This window comes from Rissa tridactyla, chromosome 2 (assembly GCF_028500815.1).
Source record: "Rissa tridactyla isolate bRisTri1 chromosome 2, bRisTri1.patW.cur.20221130, whole genome shotgun sequence".
In the NCBI taxonomy this organism is placed as follows: Eukaryota; Metazoa; Chordata; class Aves; order Charadriiformes; family Laridae; genus Rissa; species Rissa tridactyla.
In genome coordinates this window covers 28,045,154-28,060,959 of record NC_071467.1, presented here as the reverse complement: position 1 = coordinate 28,060,959, position 15,806 = coordinate 28,045,154, and the positions used below count along the sequence as shown (strand labels likewise).

The 15,806-nt window shown below is 40.8% G+C and overlaps 1 protein-coding gene across 1 annotated transcript in view; it reads left to right on the top strand.

Annotated features, from left to right (window-relative positions):
- Positions 1-15,806, top strand: part of NECAB1 (N-terminal EF-hand calcium binding protein 1) — a 70,647-nt gene that overhangs the window by 23,096 nt on the left and 31,745 nt on the right. The window contains exon 4 of the mRNA XM_054193631.1: positions 14,438-14,463. The gene's annotated coding sequence lies outside the window, so the exon portion shown is untranslated. The remainder of the gene's footprint in view (positions 1-14,437; positions 14,464-15,806) is intronic.

The following is a 15,806-nucleotide window of genomic DNA, read 5'->3' as shown; positions in this document are numbered from 1 at the left end:
TTTCCACCATTACCAAGTAGTCTACTGAATATATTCTTGCCTTGCAAATTTTGCCTCCCTCCAATCCAGGTGGAATTATTAAACCGCTTCACCTTTGCCAGAAAGTGTGAAGAAAGAAATCAGTTGAAGTCTGAAATCGGATCAGTGTTGCAGAATCACAGAATCACAGAATCTTAGTGGTTGGAAGGGACCTCTGAGATCATCGAGTCCAACCACATTAAAAAAAAAAAAAAAAAAAAAAAACCACACAAAAAAAAAAAACCACCCACCTACTAAACTCCACACCCACAACCCCACACACAACACCCCATCACAAACCAATAATCTTGGGCACTAGAGCATGCCCTGAAGTGTATGCTAGGGAACATGTATCTCAGTTTATGATCATTTATGAACATCTTCCAGGAAGAAAAACATTAAAATTTTAGAAAAGTTTCTAGGTTTTCATTAGTCAATATGCAAATATATTTTGGTAAAAAAATCAATAATTAAATTAATTCAGATATAAACTATTTAAACTGTTGCTTATTTCAAGCCATTTAAAAATACAGTCTGTATGCAGAACCACATTTCTTTGCTTTCTTAAGAGCTTGATTGCTTCTTTTATGAAGGTGTCTGAAGTACTTTCCATGCGCAGTATTGTCTGTGTGATTATATGGACCCACAAAATGCCTACAGTTAGGAATCCTCTTTTAGATCTGTTCTCTGCATCCTAAAAGCATTCACATAGCCACCTAATTCATATAAACAGACTAATATATCCCCTAGGAGTAAATGCCTAAATAACTCTGTGGATTTGTTTTTTACATCTGATCTCACTTATGTTTCTGTAAATCAGGTGTAACCTCCCCAGAGTCATTAGATTTAAGACAGCACATAATGGAAGTATGGAATTGGACTCCTAATCCCAAAGCATCCAGTAAACCATCTTGTGTTGAAGACTATTGATACTAGAAAGCAACAGAGAAACAGGTTTCCCAGATATACCATTTTTTTAACGGACAACACAGGAGGAGCAGCAATATAAACAGCTTATCTGTTATCATAAGAAAACAAGAGACAGCTATCATTGTTTCCCTAATTTCCCATATTTCCCTAATTTGTCAAAAGTATTTACATGCTATAAAGCAGAAAGTTGCAGAAATGCTGCTAAATAAATAGGTGCTGTGTACAGAAGAAATAAGCGTAACATTTTAATTTCCTCTGGTTTCTTAAAATCAGCGGCAAAGACTGAGAAACAAATATGGTCTTGGACAAATACAATACATGCAGTCTACCTATTCCTAGCAAAATGAATCACATGCTTCTTAGAACACCATGGGAATTTGCTTAGCAGGTTAAGGGCCTTCACAAAATTTTTTTAACCCACAGTCAAAGACTCATTTGAGAGCAAAAGGCTGATTCATACACCTTTGGCCTTCCTCATGTGCACCACATATCTGCATGAGAGTGGTTTTATTGTACTATGATTCCATGTGTCTGCATTTGTGAGGATGCATGCTGATACGGACAAATATCCTCAATGACGATGTAAGATTTCTAAGAAAAAAGACGGACGTTCTATGTCTATTTTTTTCTTTCTTTTTACCTGTAAAACCTTTTTTTAATTTGTAAAATATTTTTATTTGTTATTTTTTATTATTTATAACCCTTTTTCTCTTTAGCAGAGACTATCTGGGCCTGAAAAATACATTGAAAAGTTTAATAACATTACATTTTTCCTCCTAGGAGATAGGCATACCTGAAGAATAGGTGCAACTTTGTCGAATGCTACAGTTATTAGCTGAGAACAAGTAATGAAACTGGCAGAGCAGCCGTCTGAGAGAGAGTTCATTCTCACTGTTCAGGAAAAGCCTGGCAAAAAGCAGAGCGCAAAAGTCACAGAGAACACGTACTGTGAAGGATGATATTGTCATGTATTTCAGGGAATTGAACAGGTGGAAAACTAAGAAAGCCTACTAAATCACCTTTTCCAACCAGAAGAAAGGCTGCTTTCTATTGACTGGTTAACATTTGTTATAGAGTAGGACCTAGATATAAATAAGGAAACTCGCTCAGAGCTTAGGTTTAAAACAGCAACAAGATGCTTTTTTGAGTGTTTTTTCATGAAGTCTTCAACTGGTAAAAGGCTTAGTGCCCGACTTTGCAGCTGAAAAGCTTCCTACGCTGCTTGATCTTTCTTTTTAATACATTTTAAAAGCTTTCCTTTGGTACCTTTGAAAGCTTTTGAGAACCCTGCCGTCATGCAGGCAGCAAGATGGAGTGTGCCAAATATTGGATATAGCAAAGAGAGACAGCATGGACAGTATAATATAAATTCCTTGTTAGTATAGCTTTCCAGCAAAAATCACATGAAGCAGATATAATAAGGAGGTGAAAACTTTACTCACTGGCATTTGCTGAAAAGGGCAGATTATGTAAAATGTCTCAAATTAACCAGCTGGCTAAGAAAAGCAGCAAAATGTTCACTGAACCTTGGGAAGTTTTGTAATGCAAGCACTGGGAGGATGATCTACATATCAAACAATCTCCAAATCACCAATTTTGTGATGTTTTCACTTGCAAATTACCCAAGGGAATGAAATTAAAATCATGGTTTGTGTTTATAATTCCTAAGTAGTTTATGGCTGGTTTTGAGTAGGGGAGGGTGAGAAATTGTTGTGTATCTAGTAGGAGAAGATTTGCACAGATTATTTTGTCTCTCTTATCCAGTTAAAATACAGACTCAAACTCTGGACAAATCATTTATCTTCTCTCTGCTTCACTTCACTATTTACAAAATGCAGACTGTAGTTCCCTATCCCAGAAATATTTTGTAAGCATTGAGATTATGCAGTGATTTACACTACTTGTAAATGCCTAGGACAAATGGCTAGGGAAGCATGTCATGATCTGCTGGACCATTTATTGGAGTATCTCAAGATTTCGTATCTAGCTTGTCACAAGAGCAGATTTTGGGTTGTTTCCACCTGCATTAGATCTTTTAGCTCTGCCAGCATTCAAAACCTCACTGTCTGTGTGCATGAGTCTATGTACTTCAAAGCCTGAAGATAAAAAAGGAGAGATGGCCTTGGGGTAATATCCGTGGGCCACAAGCTCAGGAAATCTGAATTCCCTTCTCAGCTCTGGTGCAGCAATCTTTCAAAAACTATTCAAAGCATGGAAGACTTACACTGGCTTAACACTTTTAAGGGAACTAAATTAACCAGGTATTAAACCCCCCTGTTACACGGGTCCTAATGTCAGTCTTGTTATTAACTTTTAAAAAGACCAAGCCCAGCTAATGTAACATACCTGTTACCGTGCAGACAGGCTACGGAAGACTGATAAAACAAGCAATTGCCATTTTCAGTGTGATAGCAGGGCAAATAATAGGGGGTTTAACTTCGCAGTAATTAAGGTTGTGTCTGCCTAACCCACTATGATCCCTGCACCTTCCTATTTGGTGCAGACAGGTGTTATCTTTTTACAAAGTAAGAGAAGAGTCAATTGGTACTGCAGTGACCAGAATCACCAGGAAAAAAAGATGAGTAGGAATCAGTTACGACCACATAAAGTTTCCAAAAGATAAGCAGAATAGGAATTGGTTACGCCAAGAAGAATTTATATTTACAATTTGTCTAGGCCCTAAAGTACAGGTTATTCATCCAGGCCAGATCATTGCTTTTACTGAAAGTTTGCATTAGCTAAGGATCATTCCTCAATACATCATTTGGACATATATTTTGCAATTTATGAATGTACTTGTGTGTAGACTGGCTATTTTTTTCTTTCTATTTCATAAAATCTACATTACCTCTTTAAACATTTTAAACATTAAATCAATACCAGTAAAGACACACTGTAAAAAATGATTGTGTGATTGTTTTAACTTCCATTCCTTTTTCCTTTTGATACAGCCTGAAACAAATGCATAAATTAATATACATCAGGTACAAAATAGATGAATGATGATGCTACCACTACGTAGACAACCAGATCAGGTGAAGTAGTGTGTCCATGCAAAAAGGAGGTATTTCTTCCTATATTCTAGTACTGCTACAAAGTTTTACCTTTCTTGAAGGTGTTTTAATATAAGAATTATATTTGTAAGAGCTGGCGATCAAGAAGAGAAATTGTAAACAATTAAATTTGTGGAAGGGTCTTCTGTCCACTGAACCATAAGCCAACATAATAATTAGTTTAAAGGCCAACTACTAGATACACAGAGTTACACAGAAATTCCCCCCATGGGCAGACTAGCTCATACCTATTCAACAAGAACTTAGGTGTATTTTTTTAAAAAAGTCTACTATGACCACAAAGAAACAAGAGGACACTGGACCAATGGGCCACTGTGGTGACCTAGTGAATACCAGTCCCCTGTTTGTTAATCAATGCAGGGAGATAATACCAAGAATTAAGTCATACATTAAATTAATTTTAGTGTTCTTCGGTAAAACAAGCAAGTTTGGATTATTCAGAGATACTGTGCTTCAAAAGCTACATAGACAGTAGCTTTGATTAGGCCATACAACCAGCATTCCTGATGTGTAATTAACACAAGGTGACAGCTTTCGGGGAGTAGGAGTTAACTGTTCTTCCTTAAATGCAGTTTCCAGTATTGTCGTTACTTCAGATTGAAGCTGAAAGCCAATTAGGCATTTGACTTCCACTGAAAGTCACTTCTATTGGTGCTTTCCAGGATCTCATGGAACCTTTGGGCAATCCCTATTCAATCACTTACTATTAAATACTGAGAACAGTAACAAAGCTGTTATGGAGGGTCCCCACTCAGACGCTCTCACTCTGTAAAAAAAGGCTTTGTGTTGAGGCAGCAGTGATTAGGTCTGGGCTGTTACAGCTAGGTCTCCAGGTTCTCGTTTCCTAGCATGCAACACTTAGCACTTGCATCTACTGCAAAGCAGTGTCTTGTATTTAAAGACCCTTAAAAAAATGAACGTATAGGCAAGGAATCAAGAGCAGTGATTATTAAAGTGTTAAGCTTCAATCGAGAGTTGTACAATGATCCTTCTCCCTTTACAAGGTCTCCTTGGAGACCATATAGCAGCCTTCCAGTACCTGAAGGGGGCCTACAGGAAAGCTGGGGAGGGGCTGTTTGCAAGGGCATGTAGCCATAGGACGAGGGGCAATGGTTTTAAACTAGAGCAGGGGAGGTTTAGATTAGACATTAGGAAGAAGTTCTTTACAATGAGGGTGGTGAGACACTGGAACAGGTTGCCCAGAGAGGTGGTGGAGGCCCCATCCCTGGAGACATTCAAGGCCAGGCTTGATGAGGCTCTGAGCAACCTGATCTAGTTGAAGATGTCCCTGCTTACTGCAGGGGGGTTGGACTAGATGACCTTTAAAGGTTCCTTCCAACCCAACACATTCTATGATTCTATGATTGTTCATAGTGGTTTAAGTGTTTTGCAGATAGCATCAAAATAAACACACTATAAGCATCTGGGCAACATCTTAAGCTCTGTTGAAGGTATCAGGAGGCCAAGGTAGATCCCCACAGTGTGCTGGGTAGGAGTCAAGGCACCACAGCCCAAGTTAGACCTACGTGACATCATGGCTGTGAGCAGGGAAGGAACAAGAGGAAGAGCTTACCTTTGCCTCCTGATTTGGCACGTATTTGACACAACACCTATGTTATACATATGTGACATCACAGTTGGGCACTTAGTGCTTGTCCTTGTCAGTGCTTGTCCTGAGCCCTCAAGAAAACCTCAATGCAGTCTTTGTGAAAGCTGAGGTAACCTTTTTGGAGGAGTTTTGGGAGGCTGAAGGAAGGCGAGGTGGTTTTTTGCTCCTCTCTCCCCTTCCCGACCTCATGTCCAAGCCATGCAGTGTTCAGCGAGGCCTGCAAGGGTGGTGGGAGCAATAGGCAGGGTGTTGGAGGCAAACGCAACTGCTGCAGAAGCACCAGAAATTTTTCCCAGGGCTGACAAACAGGGGGACAACACACAGCTCATGGAGGAGGTGGTCTGCAGGTCATAGCTGATGTAATTTTGAAGCTGAAGAGCCACATGCTCTGCTGTCTTGGAGCATCCTAGTTATTAACTCCTTGATCAAGTGAATGTGAAACACCCATTTTGGCTGGGTAGCAATTTGTACAATCATGGCACGAGTGCAAATCAATACACACAGCTCAAGGCGAAGGCTATCAGTCACTGATGCTCAAAGCCATCTGAAGGTAGGAGAAGTGAGCTGGTGATGTTACCTACAAGAAATGCTGTATGTTTTCAAAAATTGCGGGCTTTTGCAAAGTGGTATCTGGGAATTTTAGGGCTGAGGAGGGAGTTGTCTTGCAACCTTAAGCATTGTGTGTTTTAACATATTCTCCTAAGCACTATTTTTAGGAGCAGATTGGAGCCAAGAATATTTTACAGATTAAATAGGAGGAAGAATCATTGACTGTGACTGGCTTTTGCTGACTTTCAACTTGAAAAATATTCAAGAATTTTTCAGTGTTATTTCCATTGCTATTTCATTTCTTTTCAATCACTAAATCACAACATATACTCCAAACCCAAATCTGAAAATCTTCTTCCTCCCATATTTGCATTTAATCAGGAACAAAAGTGGTATTTTTATTGTAAACTTGGTATTTTAAGTTCTTTAACAATGTGAGCATCATTTCTACTGCCTAGTTTGTATCTTAACATTTCTATGAGCTTTCATCTGGTTTCTAAATCCAATGTGTGCATATGTTCGGCGCAGCTGCTTGGGGGTTGTAATACTGCTGAAGAAACTACTTAAATTCCCAATGATCCCAACTCAGAAAACCCCAGCTTGGGGGGTTAGCCTTCTCTAAACAGTTAGTAGATTGCATTACCTGGACTTCACATCTGCCCTTACTGAATGCTAAACAGCTTGCATGCAAGACAGTATTGCAGCACAGTTCAGCTTCAGGGGAGGTAGTTCGGTGGAAATATAGCTGTTTTGCTTACATGTGTCATTGCCTGAAAAATTGTGCTGACATTAGAGAAAAGCATCAGCAGCACAGCTTTTTTTTTTTTAATACATGGAGAGAAGTATGCAGGAAAAGTTTAAAATTTGTGGCTTATGGGGTGAATGCTTTTACAGCTCATTTCCTTGGTAAATCTGCCCCTGTTTAATTTTAATGTCAACTCTGACGAACCCATGTTTCAGCAGAACAAGAATCCTTGACACGGTTAATGGTTTAGTGAATAGGTTTTAGCAGTCATTGCAAATGTAAACCTCCCTTTTACTCTCATCCTTCTCCCTTCCCTCCCTCCCCCTCATAACTTCCACGGAAATTGTTTTTGCATAATGGCGTCCTCAGGGAAAAGGTGTCAGAAGATAATGAGAAGATTTGGCAAAGTTGCAAATTAAGAGATTTGCAGAGGATCTCGAGGGGATTCAGTCTGCAGCACTGTCAGAGAGATAGTGCGATAAATGCTTCACTGATTACTGACTCATATGAGTCAGTGGGGAATCGGACTTGTTTTTCTCGCTTTTCTCCTTGGTAAAATGAAATCCTTGGCCAGGACCTTAGTTACAGGGTAGGAGGGATGCTAGGACTATTGAGGTAGACCTGGGGCACCAGCAACCTCCCAAAGGCAGGTATCCCATTAAGCCTTTGTGTGTGGCACAAGTTAAAGATAAACTGTTCACAAACCGGAGATGAGTTTGGTGAGGACCTGACAGTCTTGGCCACCTGCAGCTCTGAGCTTATGCTGGCCATTTGGGAGAGTCTGTCATGCTGCATGTAAGAATGGGACTTGGCACTATGGAGAGATGTCTACTCTTGCATGTGTATGTATCAGCAGGGTGTCTAAGGCTCCCTTATAGGCAATAAAGTCGCCTAAGAAGTAATACTGCTCACCCAGGCTTCAGCTGCGTTGCCCAGGCATAAGGCCTTTAAGATACCCCCACCTGAAACACCAGCCCAAGGTGGACAGGATGGCACAGGAGAAGCAGCTGGGACATGAGTGGTGGGAGAAATGCCAGAGCATCTGAAACAACACTAGATGCCTGCGTTATATTCAATTGCTCAGGCTCCTGCTAGCTGGCCCACTGAAAAAAAAACCTACTGCGTTGAATACACTGGGGCTCATTTGCCAGGCAAGGGAGGTTGAATACCCTTGTACACATATGGTCATCTACATTTAGGACTCTGACCCCCAAAGTGAATCCACCTCCCTCCCACCTGCCCAGGTCTTCATTAGCAGAGCCCTAGTTCCTCCCTTGTGTCAAAACAGAAATGCTGAGACCATCTGCCCTAATAGTAAACTCCAAAAGGATGCCAATTCAACGTCTGAGAGCAAGAGGTTGGTTAGCATTGTCCTTGTCATTGTGGGAACCCATCTGACTGCATCAGCCTGCAACCCAGTACTGTGCACTGAAACTAAACCAAAATGCATATTACATGGGACTACAGTGCTTCCTTCGAGACTCTGGTCGTAAAGCTAATAATGACAAACCCTCAGTAATGTGATAGTAGTCCAAGGATAGTAATTACCCATGTCTTGGATAGCTTGCTTTTGTTTCATTTGGAAGGCATATTTTAGTCTCATGCTATTGCTGATTTATCAGGGTTCAATACAAGTGCAGAGAAAAAAATAATTAACTTCTAAGTACAATGAGGAAAAAAAATGATTTATTAAAACCAGAATGAGATACAGACAGGCTCTTTCATTAGGTGAACTGCAGGTGAATAAAAAGTGGGGTTTTTTTCTAAAAATGAATTATTGAATGCAAAAAATTGTGTGAGGAAAATAATACATTGGGTTTTGACCATTTTTTGAAACTAGATCTTTTAGATTAAATAAGAATTTCAGGCACATGGTGCGGCACTGACATCAAAAAGGTGTGTTTGCTACTCCTTAAGAGAGATAATTGCAGCTATTGACTTTAACTGTCAGACTTTTCAAGACAAGAGCTACAGAAATCAGTTTGGAAATGCAGTACAGAGAAAAAGGCAAGATACTGGTCAGAATGAGCTGATTACACAGTTTAGTATTTCATGATTGAACAAAACGAGTTCACTGAGAACAATCTACACAGTCTTGATGCTGATGGATCGTCTGATCAGCCAGACAAGCTGCAAATAGAGTTGCTTAGAAATTTTCCATATGAGTGATTATTTTTAATGGGGAATTCAGCTTTCTGCAGAAAAAAATGAGAATCAGTCATACTGTGAAAGTCAAGTCATAATGAGTAGTTTCAACTGCATTGACCTAAATGGAGCTGACCTAGAATGTTTCATTTCAGTTCAGTTCTTCAGAAGATAACATTGGCTTCCTAGCAGTGAGCTCACTGCTTGATGGTAGATGTAGTTTGAGGGCCTAGACCCTTCCATAATTTGGGTTTCTCAGTGAACCACAGCAGTTTTGGCATCTCTATCAACACGTGCATTTCCAAGGAGTTCAATAAAGCAAAATAAACACTTTATTTTGTGTAACAATACATAATTTAATCTCAATTATTTTAAAAAATAAACATTTTGGGGCAAAACCAGAAGTTGAAACATTATCATGTTCTACAGGGTGCACACTCTGAAATTTGCTCCTTGTGGCACAAGAGCCACCACGATGGTACCTCCCATCTCCTTGTTTACGTTGGTGTGATTCAGACTCTGCTAAAAAAATCATAGCTCTGCAGCCGTTGTACAGTTCTCTACAGATTTTAGCAAGCGCTGCAACTTTTAATAGTATTATTAAGACTCTTTTAGCAACACAGAGACTGTTATAGTTGGGATGATTAAGGGGCTAGCCAGATATGTAGTCATCGCATCCCTGTGAATCATTGTCTGATGCAAAGGGCTAGGTTGTGGGGTTTTTTTTCGGATGAGTTGTTAGTCAGTAAAAAAAACCTTTATTGTCTCCTGTAGCCTTGCCACACGCAGAGCAGTAAGTGATGCTTCTGAAGTTATCACTTGGCCCGGAGCTAAGCATCAGCAAAGTAGGCAATTATTTAGTGCAGCAAAATGTGGGACATTAAAACAACTGTGACCCCACCGCCTGTACCAGAGCCCAGAAAGCCGAGCTGGTTGCTGCCTTTGAGAGACCAGAGGGTGCACAGTCCACCCAGCCCTGGGCTTGAAAAGCCAGCGGCATCCTCAGGGCAGCGGGAAGTTTGGCTTCCCATGGACCAGCCCCAGGAGCTCTATCCCACTTTTTCCCCCTTCTTCCTCCTCTCCTTTTTCTGGGGGAAGAGGCCAGCCCCTGGGCTTGTCCCAACTCCATATCCTACTGATGGCAAAAGGCGGTTTTGCCTCCACTGATAAGAAATCTTGAGCAAACCCAAGTGAAAAGGTCTTCATTGTTGCAAAGGAGCTGTGAAACAGAATATCCTTAAAATGGACGTGCACACGTAAGAACTCCTTTGCACAACACCCTCTGTAGTGTTGGAGCACTTACCTCATTTTGCTGACTAGAAGTGGGATGGTGTGCAGGCTTTCTTGTTGCAAAGAGCTTACAGCTTTTTGGCAGATATTGTCCATGGATGATTAGTCAGTGACCCTTGCACAGTCTACGTAACGCTTAATCCCTTTCAGTCACAAATTATACGCCTCTACTTAACAATTGGAGATACCAGCCTCAGACTTTCCTCCCTAAAACCAAATTTAGCAAAGAGACGTGCAAATAGGACACAAAAAAGAGTTGGTTCAAGCCTCTGAAATAAATCCTTCTCATATCTGAGAATGAAGAGAGATTGAAGAAGAAAGCATTATCTTTCTCCAGCTATGATAGTCATGGCAATGAATTTCCCAAATTAAGTTAGTTGATGAAGTCTTTCATATAGTATTGGATTCTTCAATAAAATAACTGCTTTAGATGACAGAGTCACAGTTCCTGTATGTCATTGCCTCTTCTTGTGGTCCAGGGAATATTCATGGACCTTCTGCTGGTACCTCTGCCTAGAGGTGCCTTTCGTCCCAGAGAATAGTATATGTCAGGCCAGTGGATGGGTGGAAAATATTTTTAACCTTCCCTCCTCCCTAGCTGGCCCCAGTCCACAGCTGACTGTGGGGGGCACAACTAGAGCGTGATCACAGCTGCTTATGTTTCTGTCACTGAGCAACAGGTATGAGCAACTTTGCAGTGATCAGGACTGCTCAATGCAATATTTGTAATAGTTTTTTAACAACAGCTGATGGTACTAGGTAGGGAACATTTTAGACATGAAGTCAGACGTGTAAAAGGACTGCACTTAGTAGTCAGAAAGCAAATTGAGAGCAGAAGTTTAAAAAATAATCACGCTGACTTGACGCGAGCGCATTTTGCGGCACTCTGTGCTTCGGGTGCTTATCAGGAGTGGAGTGCTGGTGCCTGGATGTGAGTCATCAGCAAATATTGCAAATAACATGTTCAGCATTGCTAGATTATAGGTTTAAGCAGAAGCATCCTTGTCAGATGTCCCCACCGACATGATGAACAGGTGCCCGCCTGTGTACTGAGTTGCAGAAACAGCCCTCTGGTGTGCACCTTACTCCTGCACAATTAAATATATTCCAAATTTCATTAATTGTTTCCATAGCAGGGAGCTCAAAATTGCTTGTATACAGAAAAAAGGATTTCTAGGTTTGTTCACAACTGTGTTTGAAGTAGCATGTTATTATTTCTGGAAGAATGAAATAATCAGTGACACAAAATTATAGTTCCCCTGCCTAGAACAGCATCCCCTCCAAATAGGATGCCCAGAACAATGGAGCCTCAGATGGTATTCATAATAGAGAAGGAAATACTGTGAGTATGCTAGACTGAAATCCATGCTCTTTATGTAATTTCTATGTTCTGTCACAGGCTTCCTGAAAGCTGCTGCACAAATCACTTTGCACAATAACTTTCTCATTATTCAGGTGCCCAATTCTAACTGAAAATGAATTCAGCACCTAAATACTTTTCCATTTTTACTCACAGTCCATTTGCGGTTGCATCACTTCTGTCAATAGGACTAAGAGCAATGTTCTGATGACAGCAATGCTGAAAGCCTGTTATGGTTTGAGAAACCCATAACAACTTATTGTTGTTTAGACAATTACTCTATCACCCGATGACCCCTCCCCACCCGGGAAGGGAAATTGGGGAAAAACAAAGAAACATGAGCGTTGAAAAATAAATAGATTTAATAGGATAAGACTAAATAATTAACATTAATAATACTAAAGAACCAGTATGGTAGCCAATATAAAATATACAAGGATTATACTCAGCCCATTCTATCACAGAAAGCTGTGTACTCCCAGCAGGGGACAGCAAATGTCGGACACAGAGTGCCGCGGCTTTGGGAGGAAGGACCCAAAGCACTGGGTCAAGAAGTCCTCTGGACCACCACCATCAAGGGAGAGAGCGCGCTACGCAGCAAACTTTCTAATTTATACCAATGTGACATTCACGGTATGAAATAATCCCATTGGCCAGCCTGGGTCAAGTGCCCGGGTCTGGCTCCTCCTCATCCCTGCACCTGGCAAGGCTTGAAAACACTGAGACCTTGAATCCCACATAGCCTAGCTGGCTATAAAGCAAATAGTTTCAGGAATTCAGACATTAGAGTATTCTAAAAGTGCAGTTTCCCCAAACATTATAAGAGAAATTAGTCCTGTGTCACTCAAACCAGGACAAAACCTCTGAGCCGCTCCCTTACTCTATCACTACCACACTGCTGAGGATACTGCAGAACAAGGACCAGAAGAGATTTTGATATGAGATTTTAAAAGAGAGCATGAATTTGACTGGCTAACAATATGAAAGGCTGTTTTAAACACAGTTATCAAGCTGTACGTTAAAAAATGCAGAAATGCCTTTTACAAAGAGAAGGTATCAGGGCAGATGATGTGAAGGGGCAGAAAACGCAGGGACAACGAACAAAGAGTATGCATCGTAACAACAAACTCCTGTCATTTAACATCATCATATTCTGTCACTGCTTTTTGACTTGGACAATTTTCCAGCTTTCAGGGTTTCAGTTTGCATTCAAGGAGGGAACATCAGGACTGTTCCAAAAATGACTGCTGAACTGCAGAAGTGGTTGGTCAGACACGTCTGATGATCGATGCCATAGTGATCTGTGGTGAACAGCCTTAAGGAGTTGCAGAGACTTTTTCCCGTCGCATAGTTTGTTGACCATTAGTTAAGTTTCTCAGCAGTTTCTCAGCATCAGCAGCGATTCTTACAGACTATAATTTTCATTATACCTGCCACCAAGGTCATTGGAAAAATCAGATGCAAGACCCATTTGCAGGCATCCAAACTGGCCCATTCAAATATAGATCAGGTCACCTTTCGTTAGTAAAAGTTGTGGGAAAAATCTCATCTACATCATCAATTAAAAGTATTCAGAAGTTTTTATAGCCCTGAGCATGCAAGTTTTTGACAAGCAAGGATCCTGTGATTTCTGTCTCTCCCCCTTATGAAATAAAAGCCAGATGTGTGGAAGTTAGAAGTGGTGAAAATGAATTCAAAATAATACTGTGTCATCATTTTATTAAAAGGTCAACAAGGAAGCCCATTAAAAGGATAAGTGAAAAAAATCCTAAGTGCAATCAGCCATTCAATATTCACCCTTCAGCAACATTCAAAAGCCATTCATGCTTTTAAGTTTCTTTAATAATTAGTTTCTTCTCCTCCTTGGAAGAAAGTCAATATGGTAACTTTCAGAATTGAGCGGTAGGTGAAATGGTTTATCTTTTGCCTATTAAAGCCTCAGAGAGAAAATATTGCCTAAGAGTTGATCAAGATGAAATCTGTTTGAAATGAACCGTTTTGTATTGTATGGAAACTTGCAAACCTTTATGTATTTATATAATGTTGGCGTGGGAATATGGCAATGCAACTATTCTTTTCATGTCACTAATTTGACTGAAGTTAGTACTGGTGAAACTGTTTGCATGGCCAGGACAAGTTAGAAATTATGCGTGCTGATGGGCTATGTCTGGTTTTATCCTCCTGCTGTACTGTCTCTCCTGTGGAGCACTACTGCAGATTGCAAACAGGAGAAATGCATTGGGTTTTCCCCTCATTTAGCATGGAGAGCTGAGGTCTCCGGGACACACTACCCAGCATGGCAGCCACAGAAGAGGAATGCAGGCAGAAAGGTGGGAAAAAAAACAGTTTCTGGTGTTTAGATGGATTTCTGCCAGCACTGGGACCAAGCATGTAAAGCCTGAGGATCAGTGCTCTGCACCATGATGCACAAAGGCTAGGTGAGGAACTTCAAAGGGGGTTGTTGGTGAGAAGATGATTCGGAAGGGTGCCTGCAGCCAGCTACAGCCTTCCACTTCAAAGCAGCAGCCAAAGGCTCTTGACCCTAAGGCAGCAGAGCAAGGGCCAGGCCCTCACATCTGCTACAGACCGGGCAGGGAGGCTTCATATGCCAGTCAGGCTTCATATCCCAGTCAGGCTAATCTTTGATTCCTACTATTTACCAATCCAACAGAAAACACTGCTAAGCTCACTAACCTTCTATCCTCTTATCTTTCCAGCAATCTTGACACAGAAGAGCTCTGCGGTAAGTTCCTTTTTTTAGGCAAGAACATAATCCATGCCTGCAGCTGCCCTGCGCAAGTGAACATACCATGTGACATGACATGACTTTTTTCCTGTTTAATCTTCATAGCTCAAACAGAAAATAATTTCCATTGAAAGAACTCCTGGGAGAATGCAGATGGCTTATAATCTTTCCAGACTCTTGTCATCCATTACATGCAGAAATTACTTTGAAAATGTTTTTCCTAATCCATACTTCACATTCTCTGAGCTTCAAGTGCTGTTCTGATGTAAAGATAGATAACTTTTATCTCCTTTCCCTTTCATATGAGATTTTTTTTTCTAGCTAGTTCATCACTTTCAAGGCTGTGAGTCTTTTAAGAATTTTGAAAAGTATCCCACTGGAGGAAAAAGTTCATTACTTTGCTCTAACTTGATCCAGTAAGAACAGAAGTTTGACAAGTTCTGTCATCCTTCATCACAAAAAAAAAACCAACCTCCCAAAGACCTAAAGTTTGGCCCAGTTACCCATTTCCATGCCTTGTTCTGAGCTGTGAGTCATTTCCCCAAAACCCTGTTTGCTCTCCAGCTGGCCTTACAGCACCTGATTCAGGAATGCTGCTTGCAGCAGAAAACAATTCACAGAAAAATTCTGCAACTCTTTCCCCAAAGCATCAAAAAAAAAAATAGCTACACTTGACAAAACCAGCCTATTTCTGAGAGAAATATAGTAGTCTGATAAATTTCCCAATGGTCAACAATGTCAAAGACCTTTAAAAGCTGAAAATACTGCCAAGTTGAACACCAGGACACTTACTCACCCACAGGGCAGCTCCACCCATAGCTCAAGAACCCACTAAGAGGCACCACAGCCCGTGGCTTATAAATGCATGACAAGAGACTCAGATGAAGTGAATTGGGCTGTGACGACTTCTGCTGGTTGAGAGTCTGGCCAAAATTATATAAACCTGCCCAAGGAAGACAGGGGATTTTGTTCTACAAGGGATTTTGTGCTGTTGATGTTGCACTGGGGGCTTGTAGGTTTGCTTCACGCCTGAGCCCAGTGGCTGCCTCAGAGGGGCTCTGTTTGCTGGCTGTTTTGATTAAATATGGGCTGTTTTATCTGCCTTTTAAATCTTTTATGGGTTGCTGCTAGGGTGTTTCTCATCTGTGAATCTGGTACTGAGTTTACTCGACACATGTTTAAGCTATTGATTATACAGCTTTTTCTGACTTGCCTGAGTTCTCCTTGGAAACGATGCTTCACTTCCAGGATACTAATTCACAATTTGTTTTCATTCTAAATCATTTCATTCAGCCTCTCAGCAGTACCAAGTTATGTCGCAGTGCTCCAGAGACCTTATG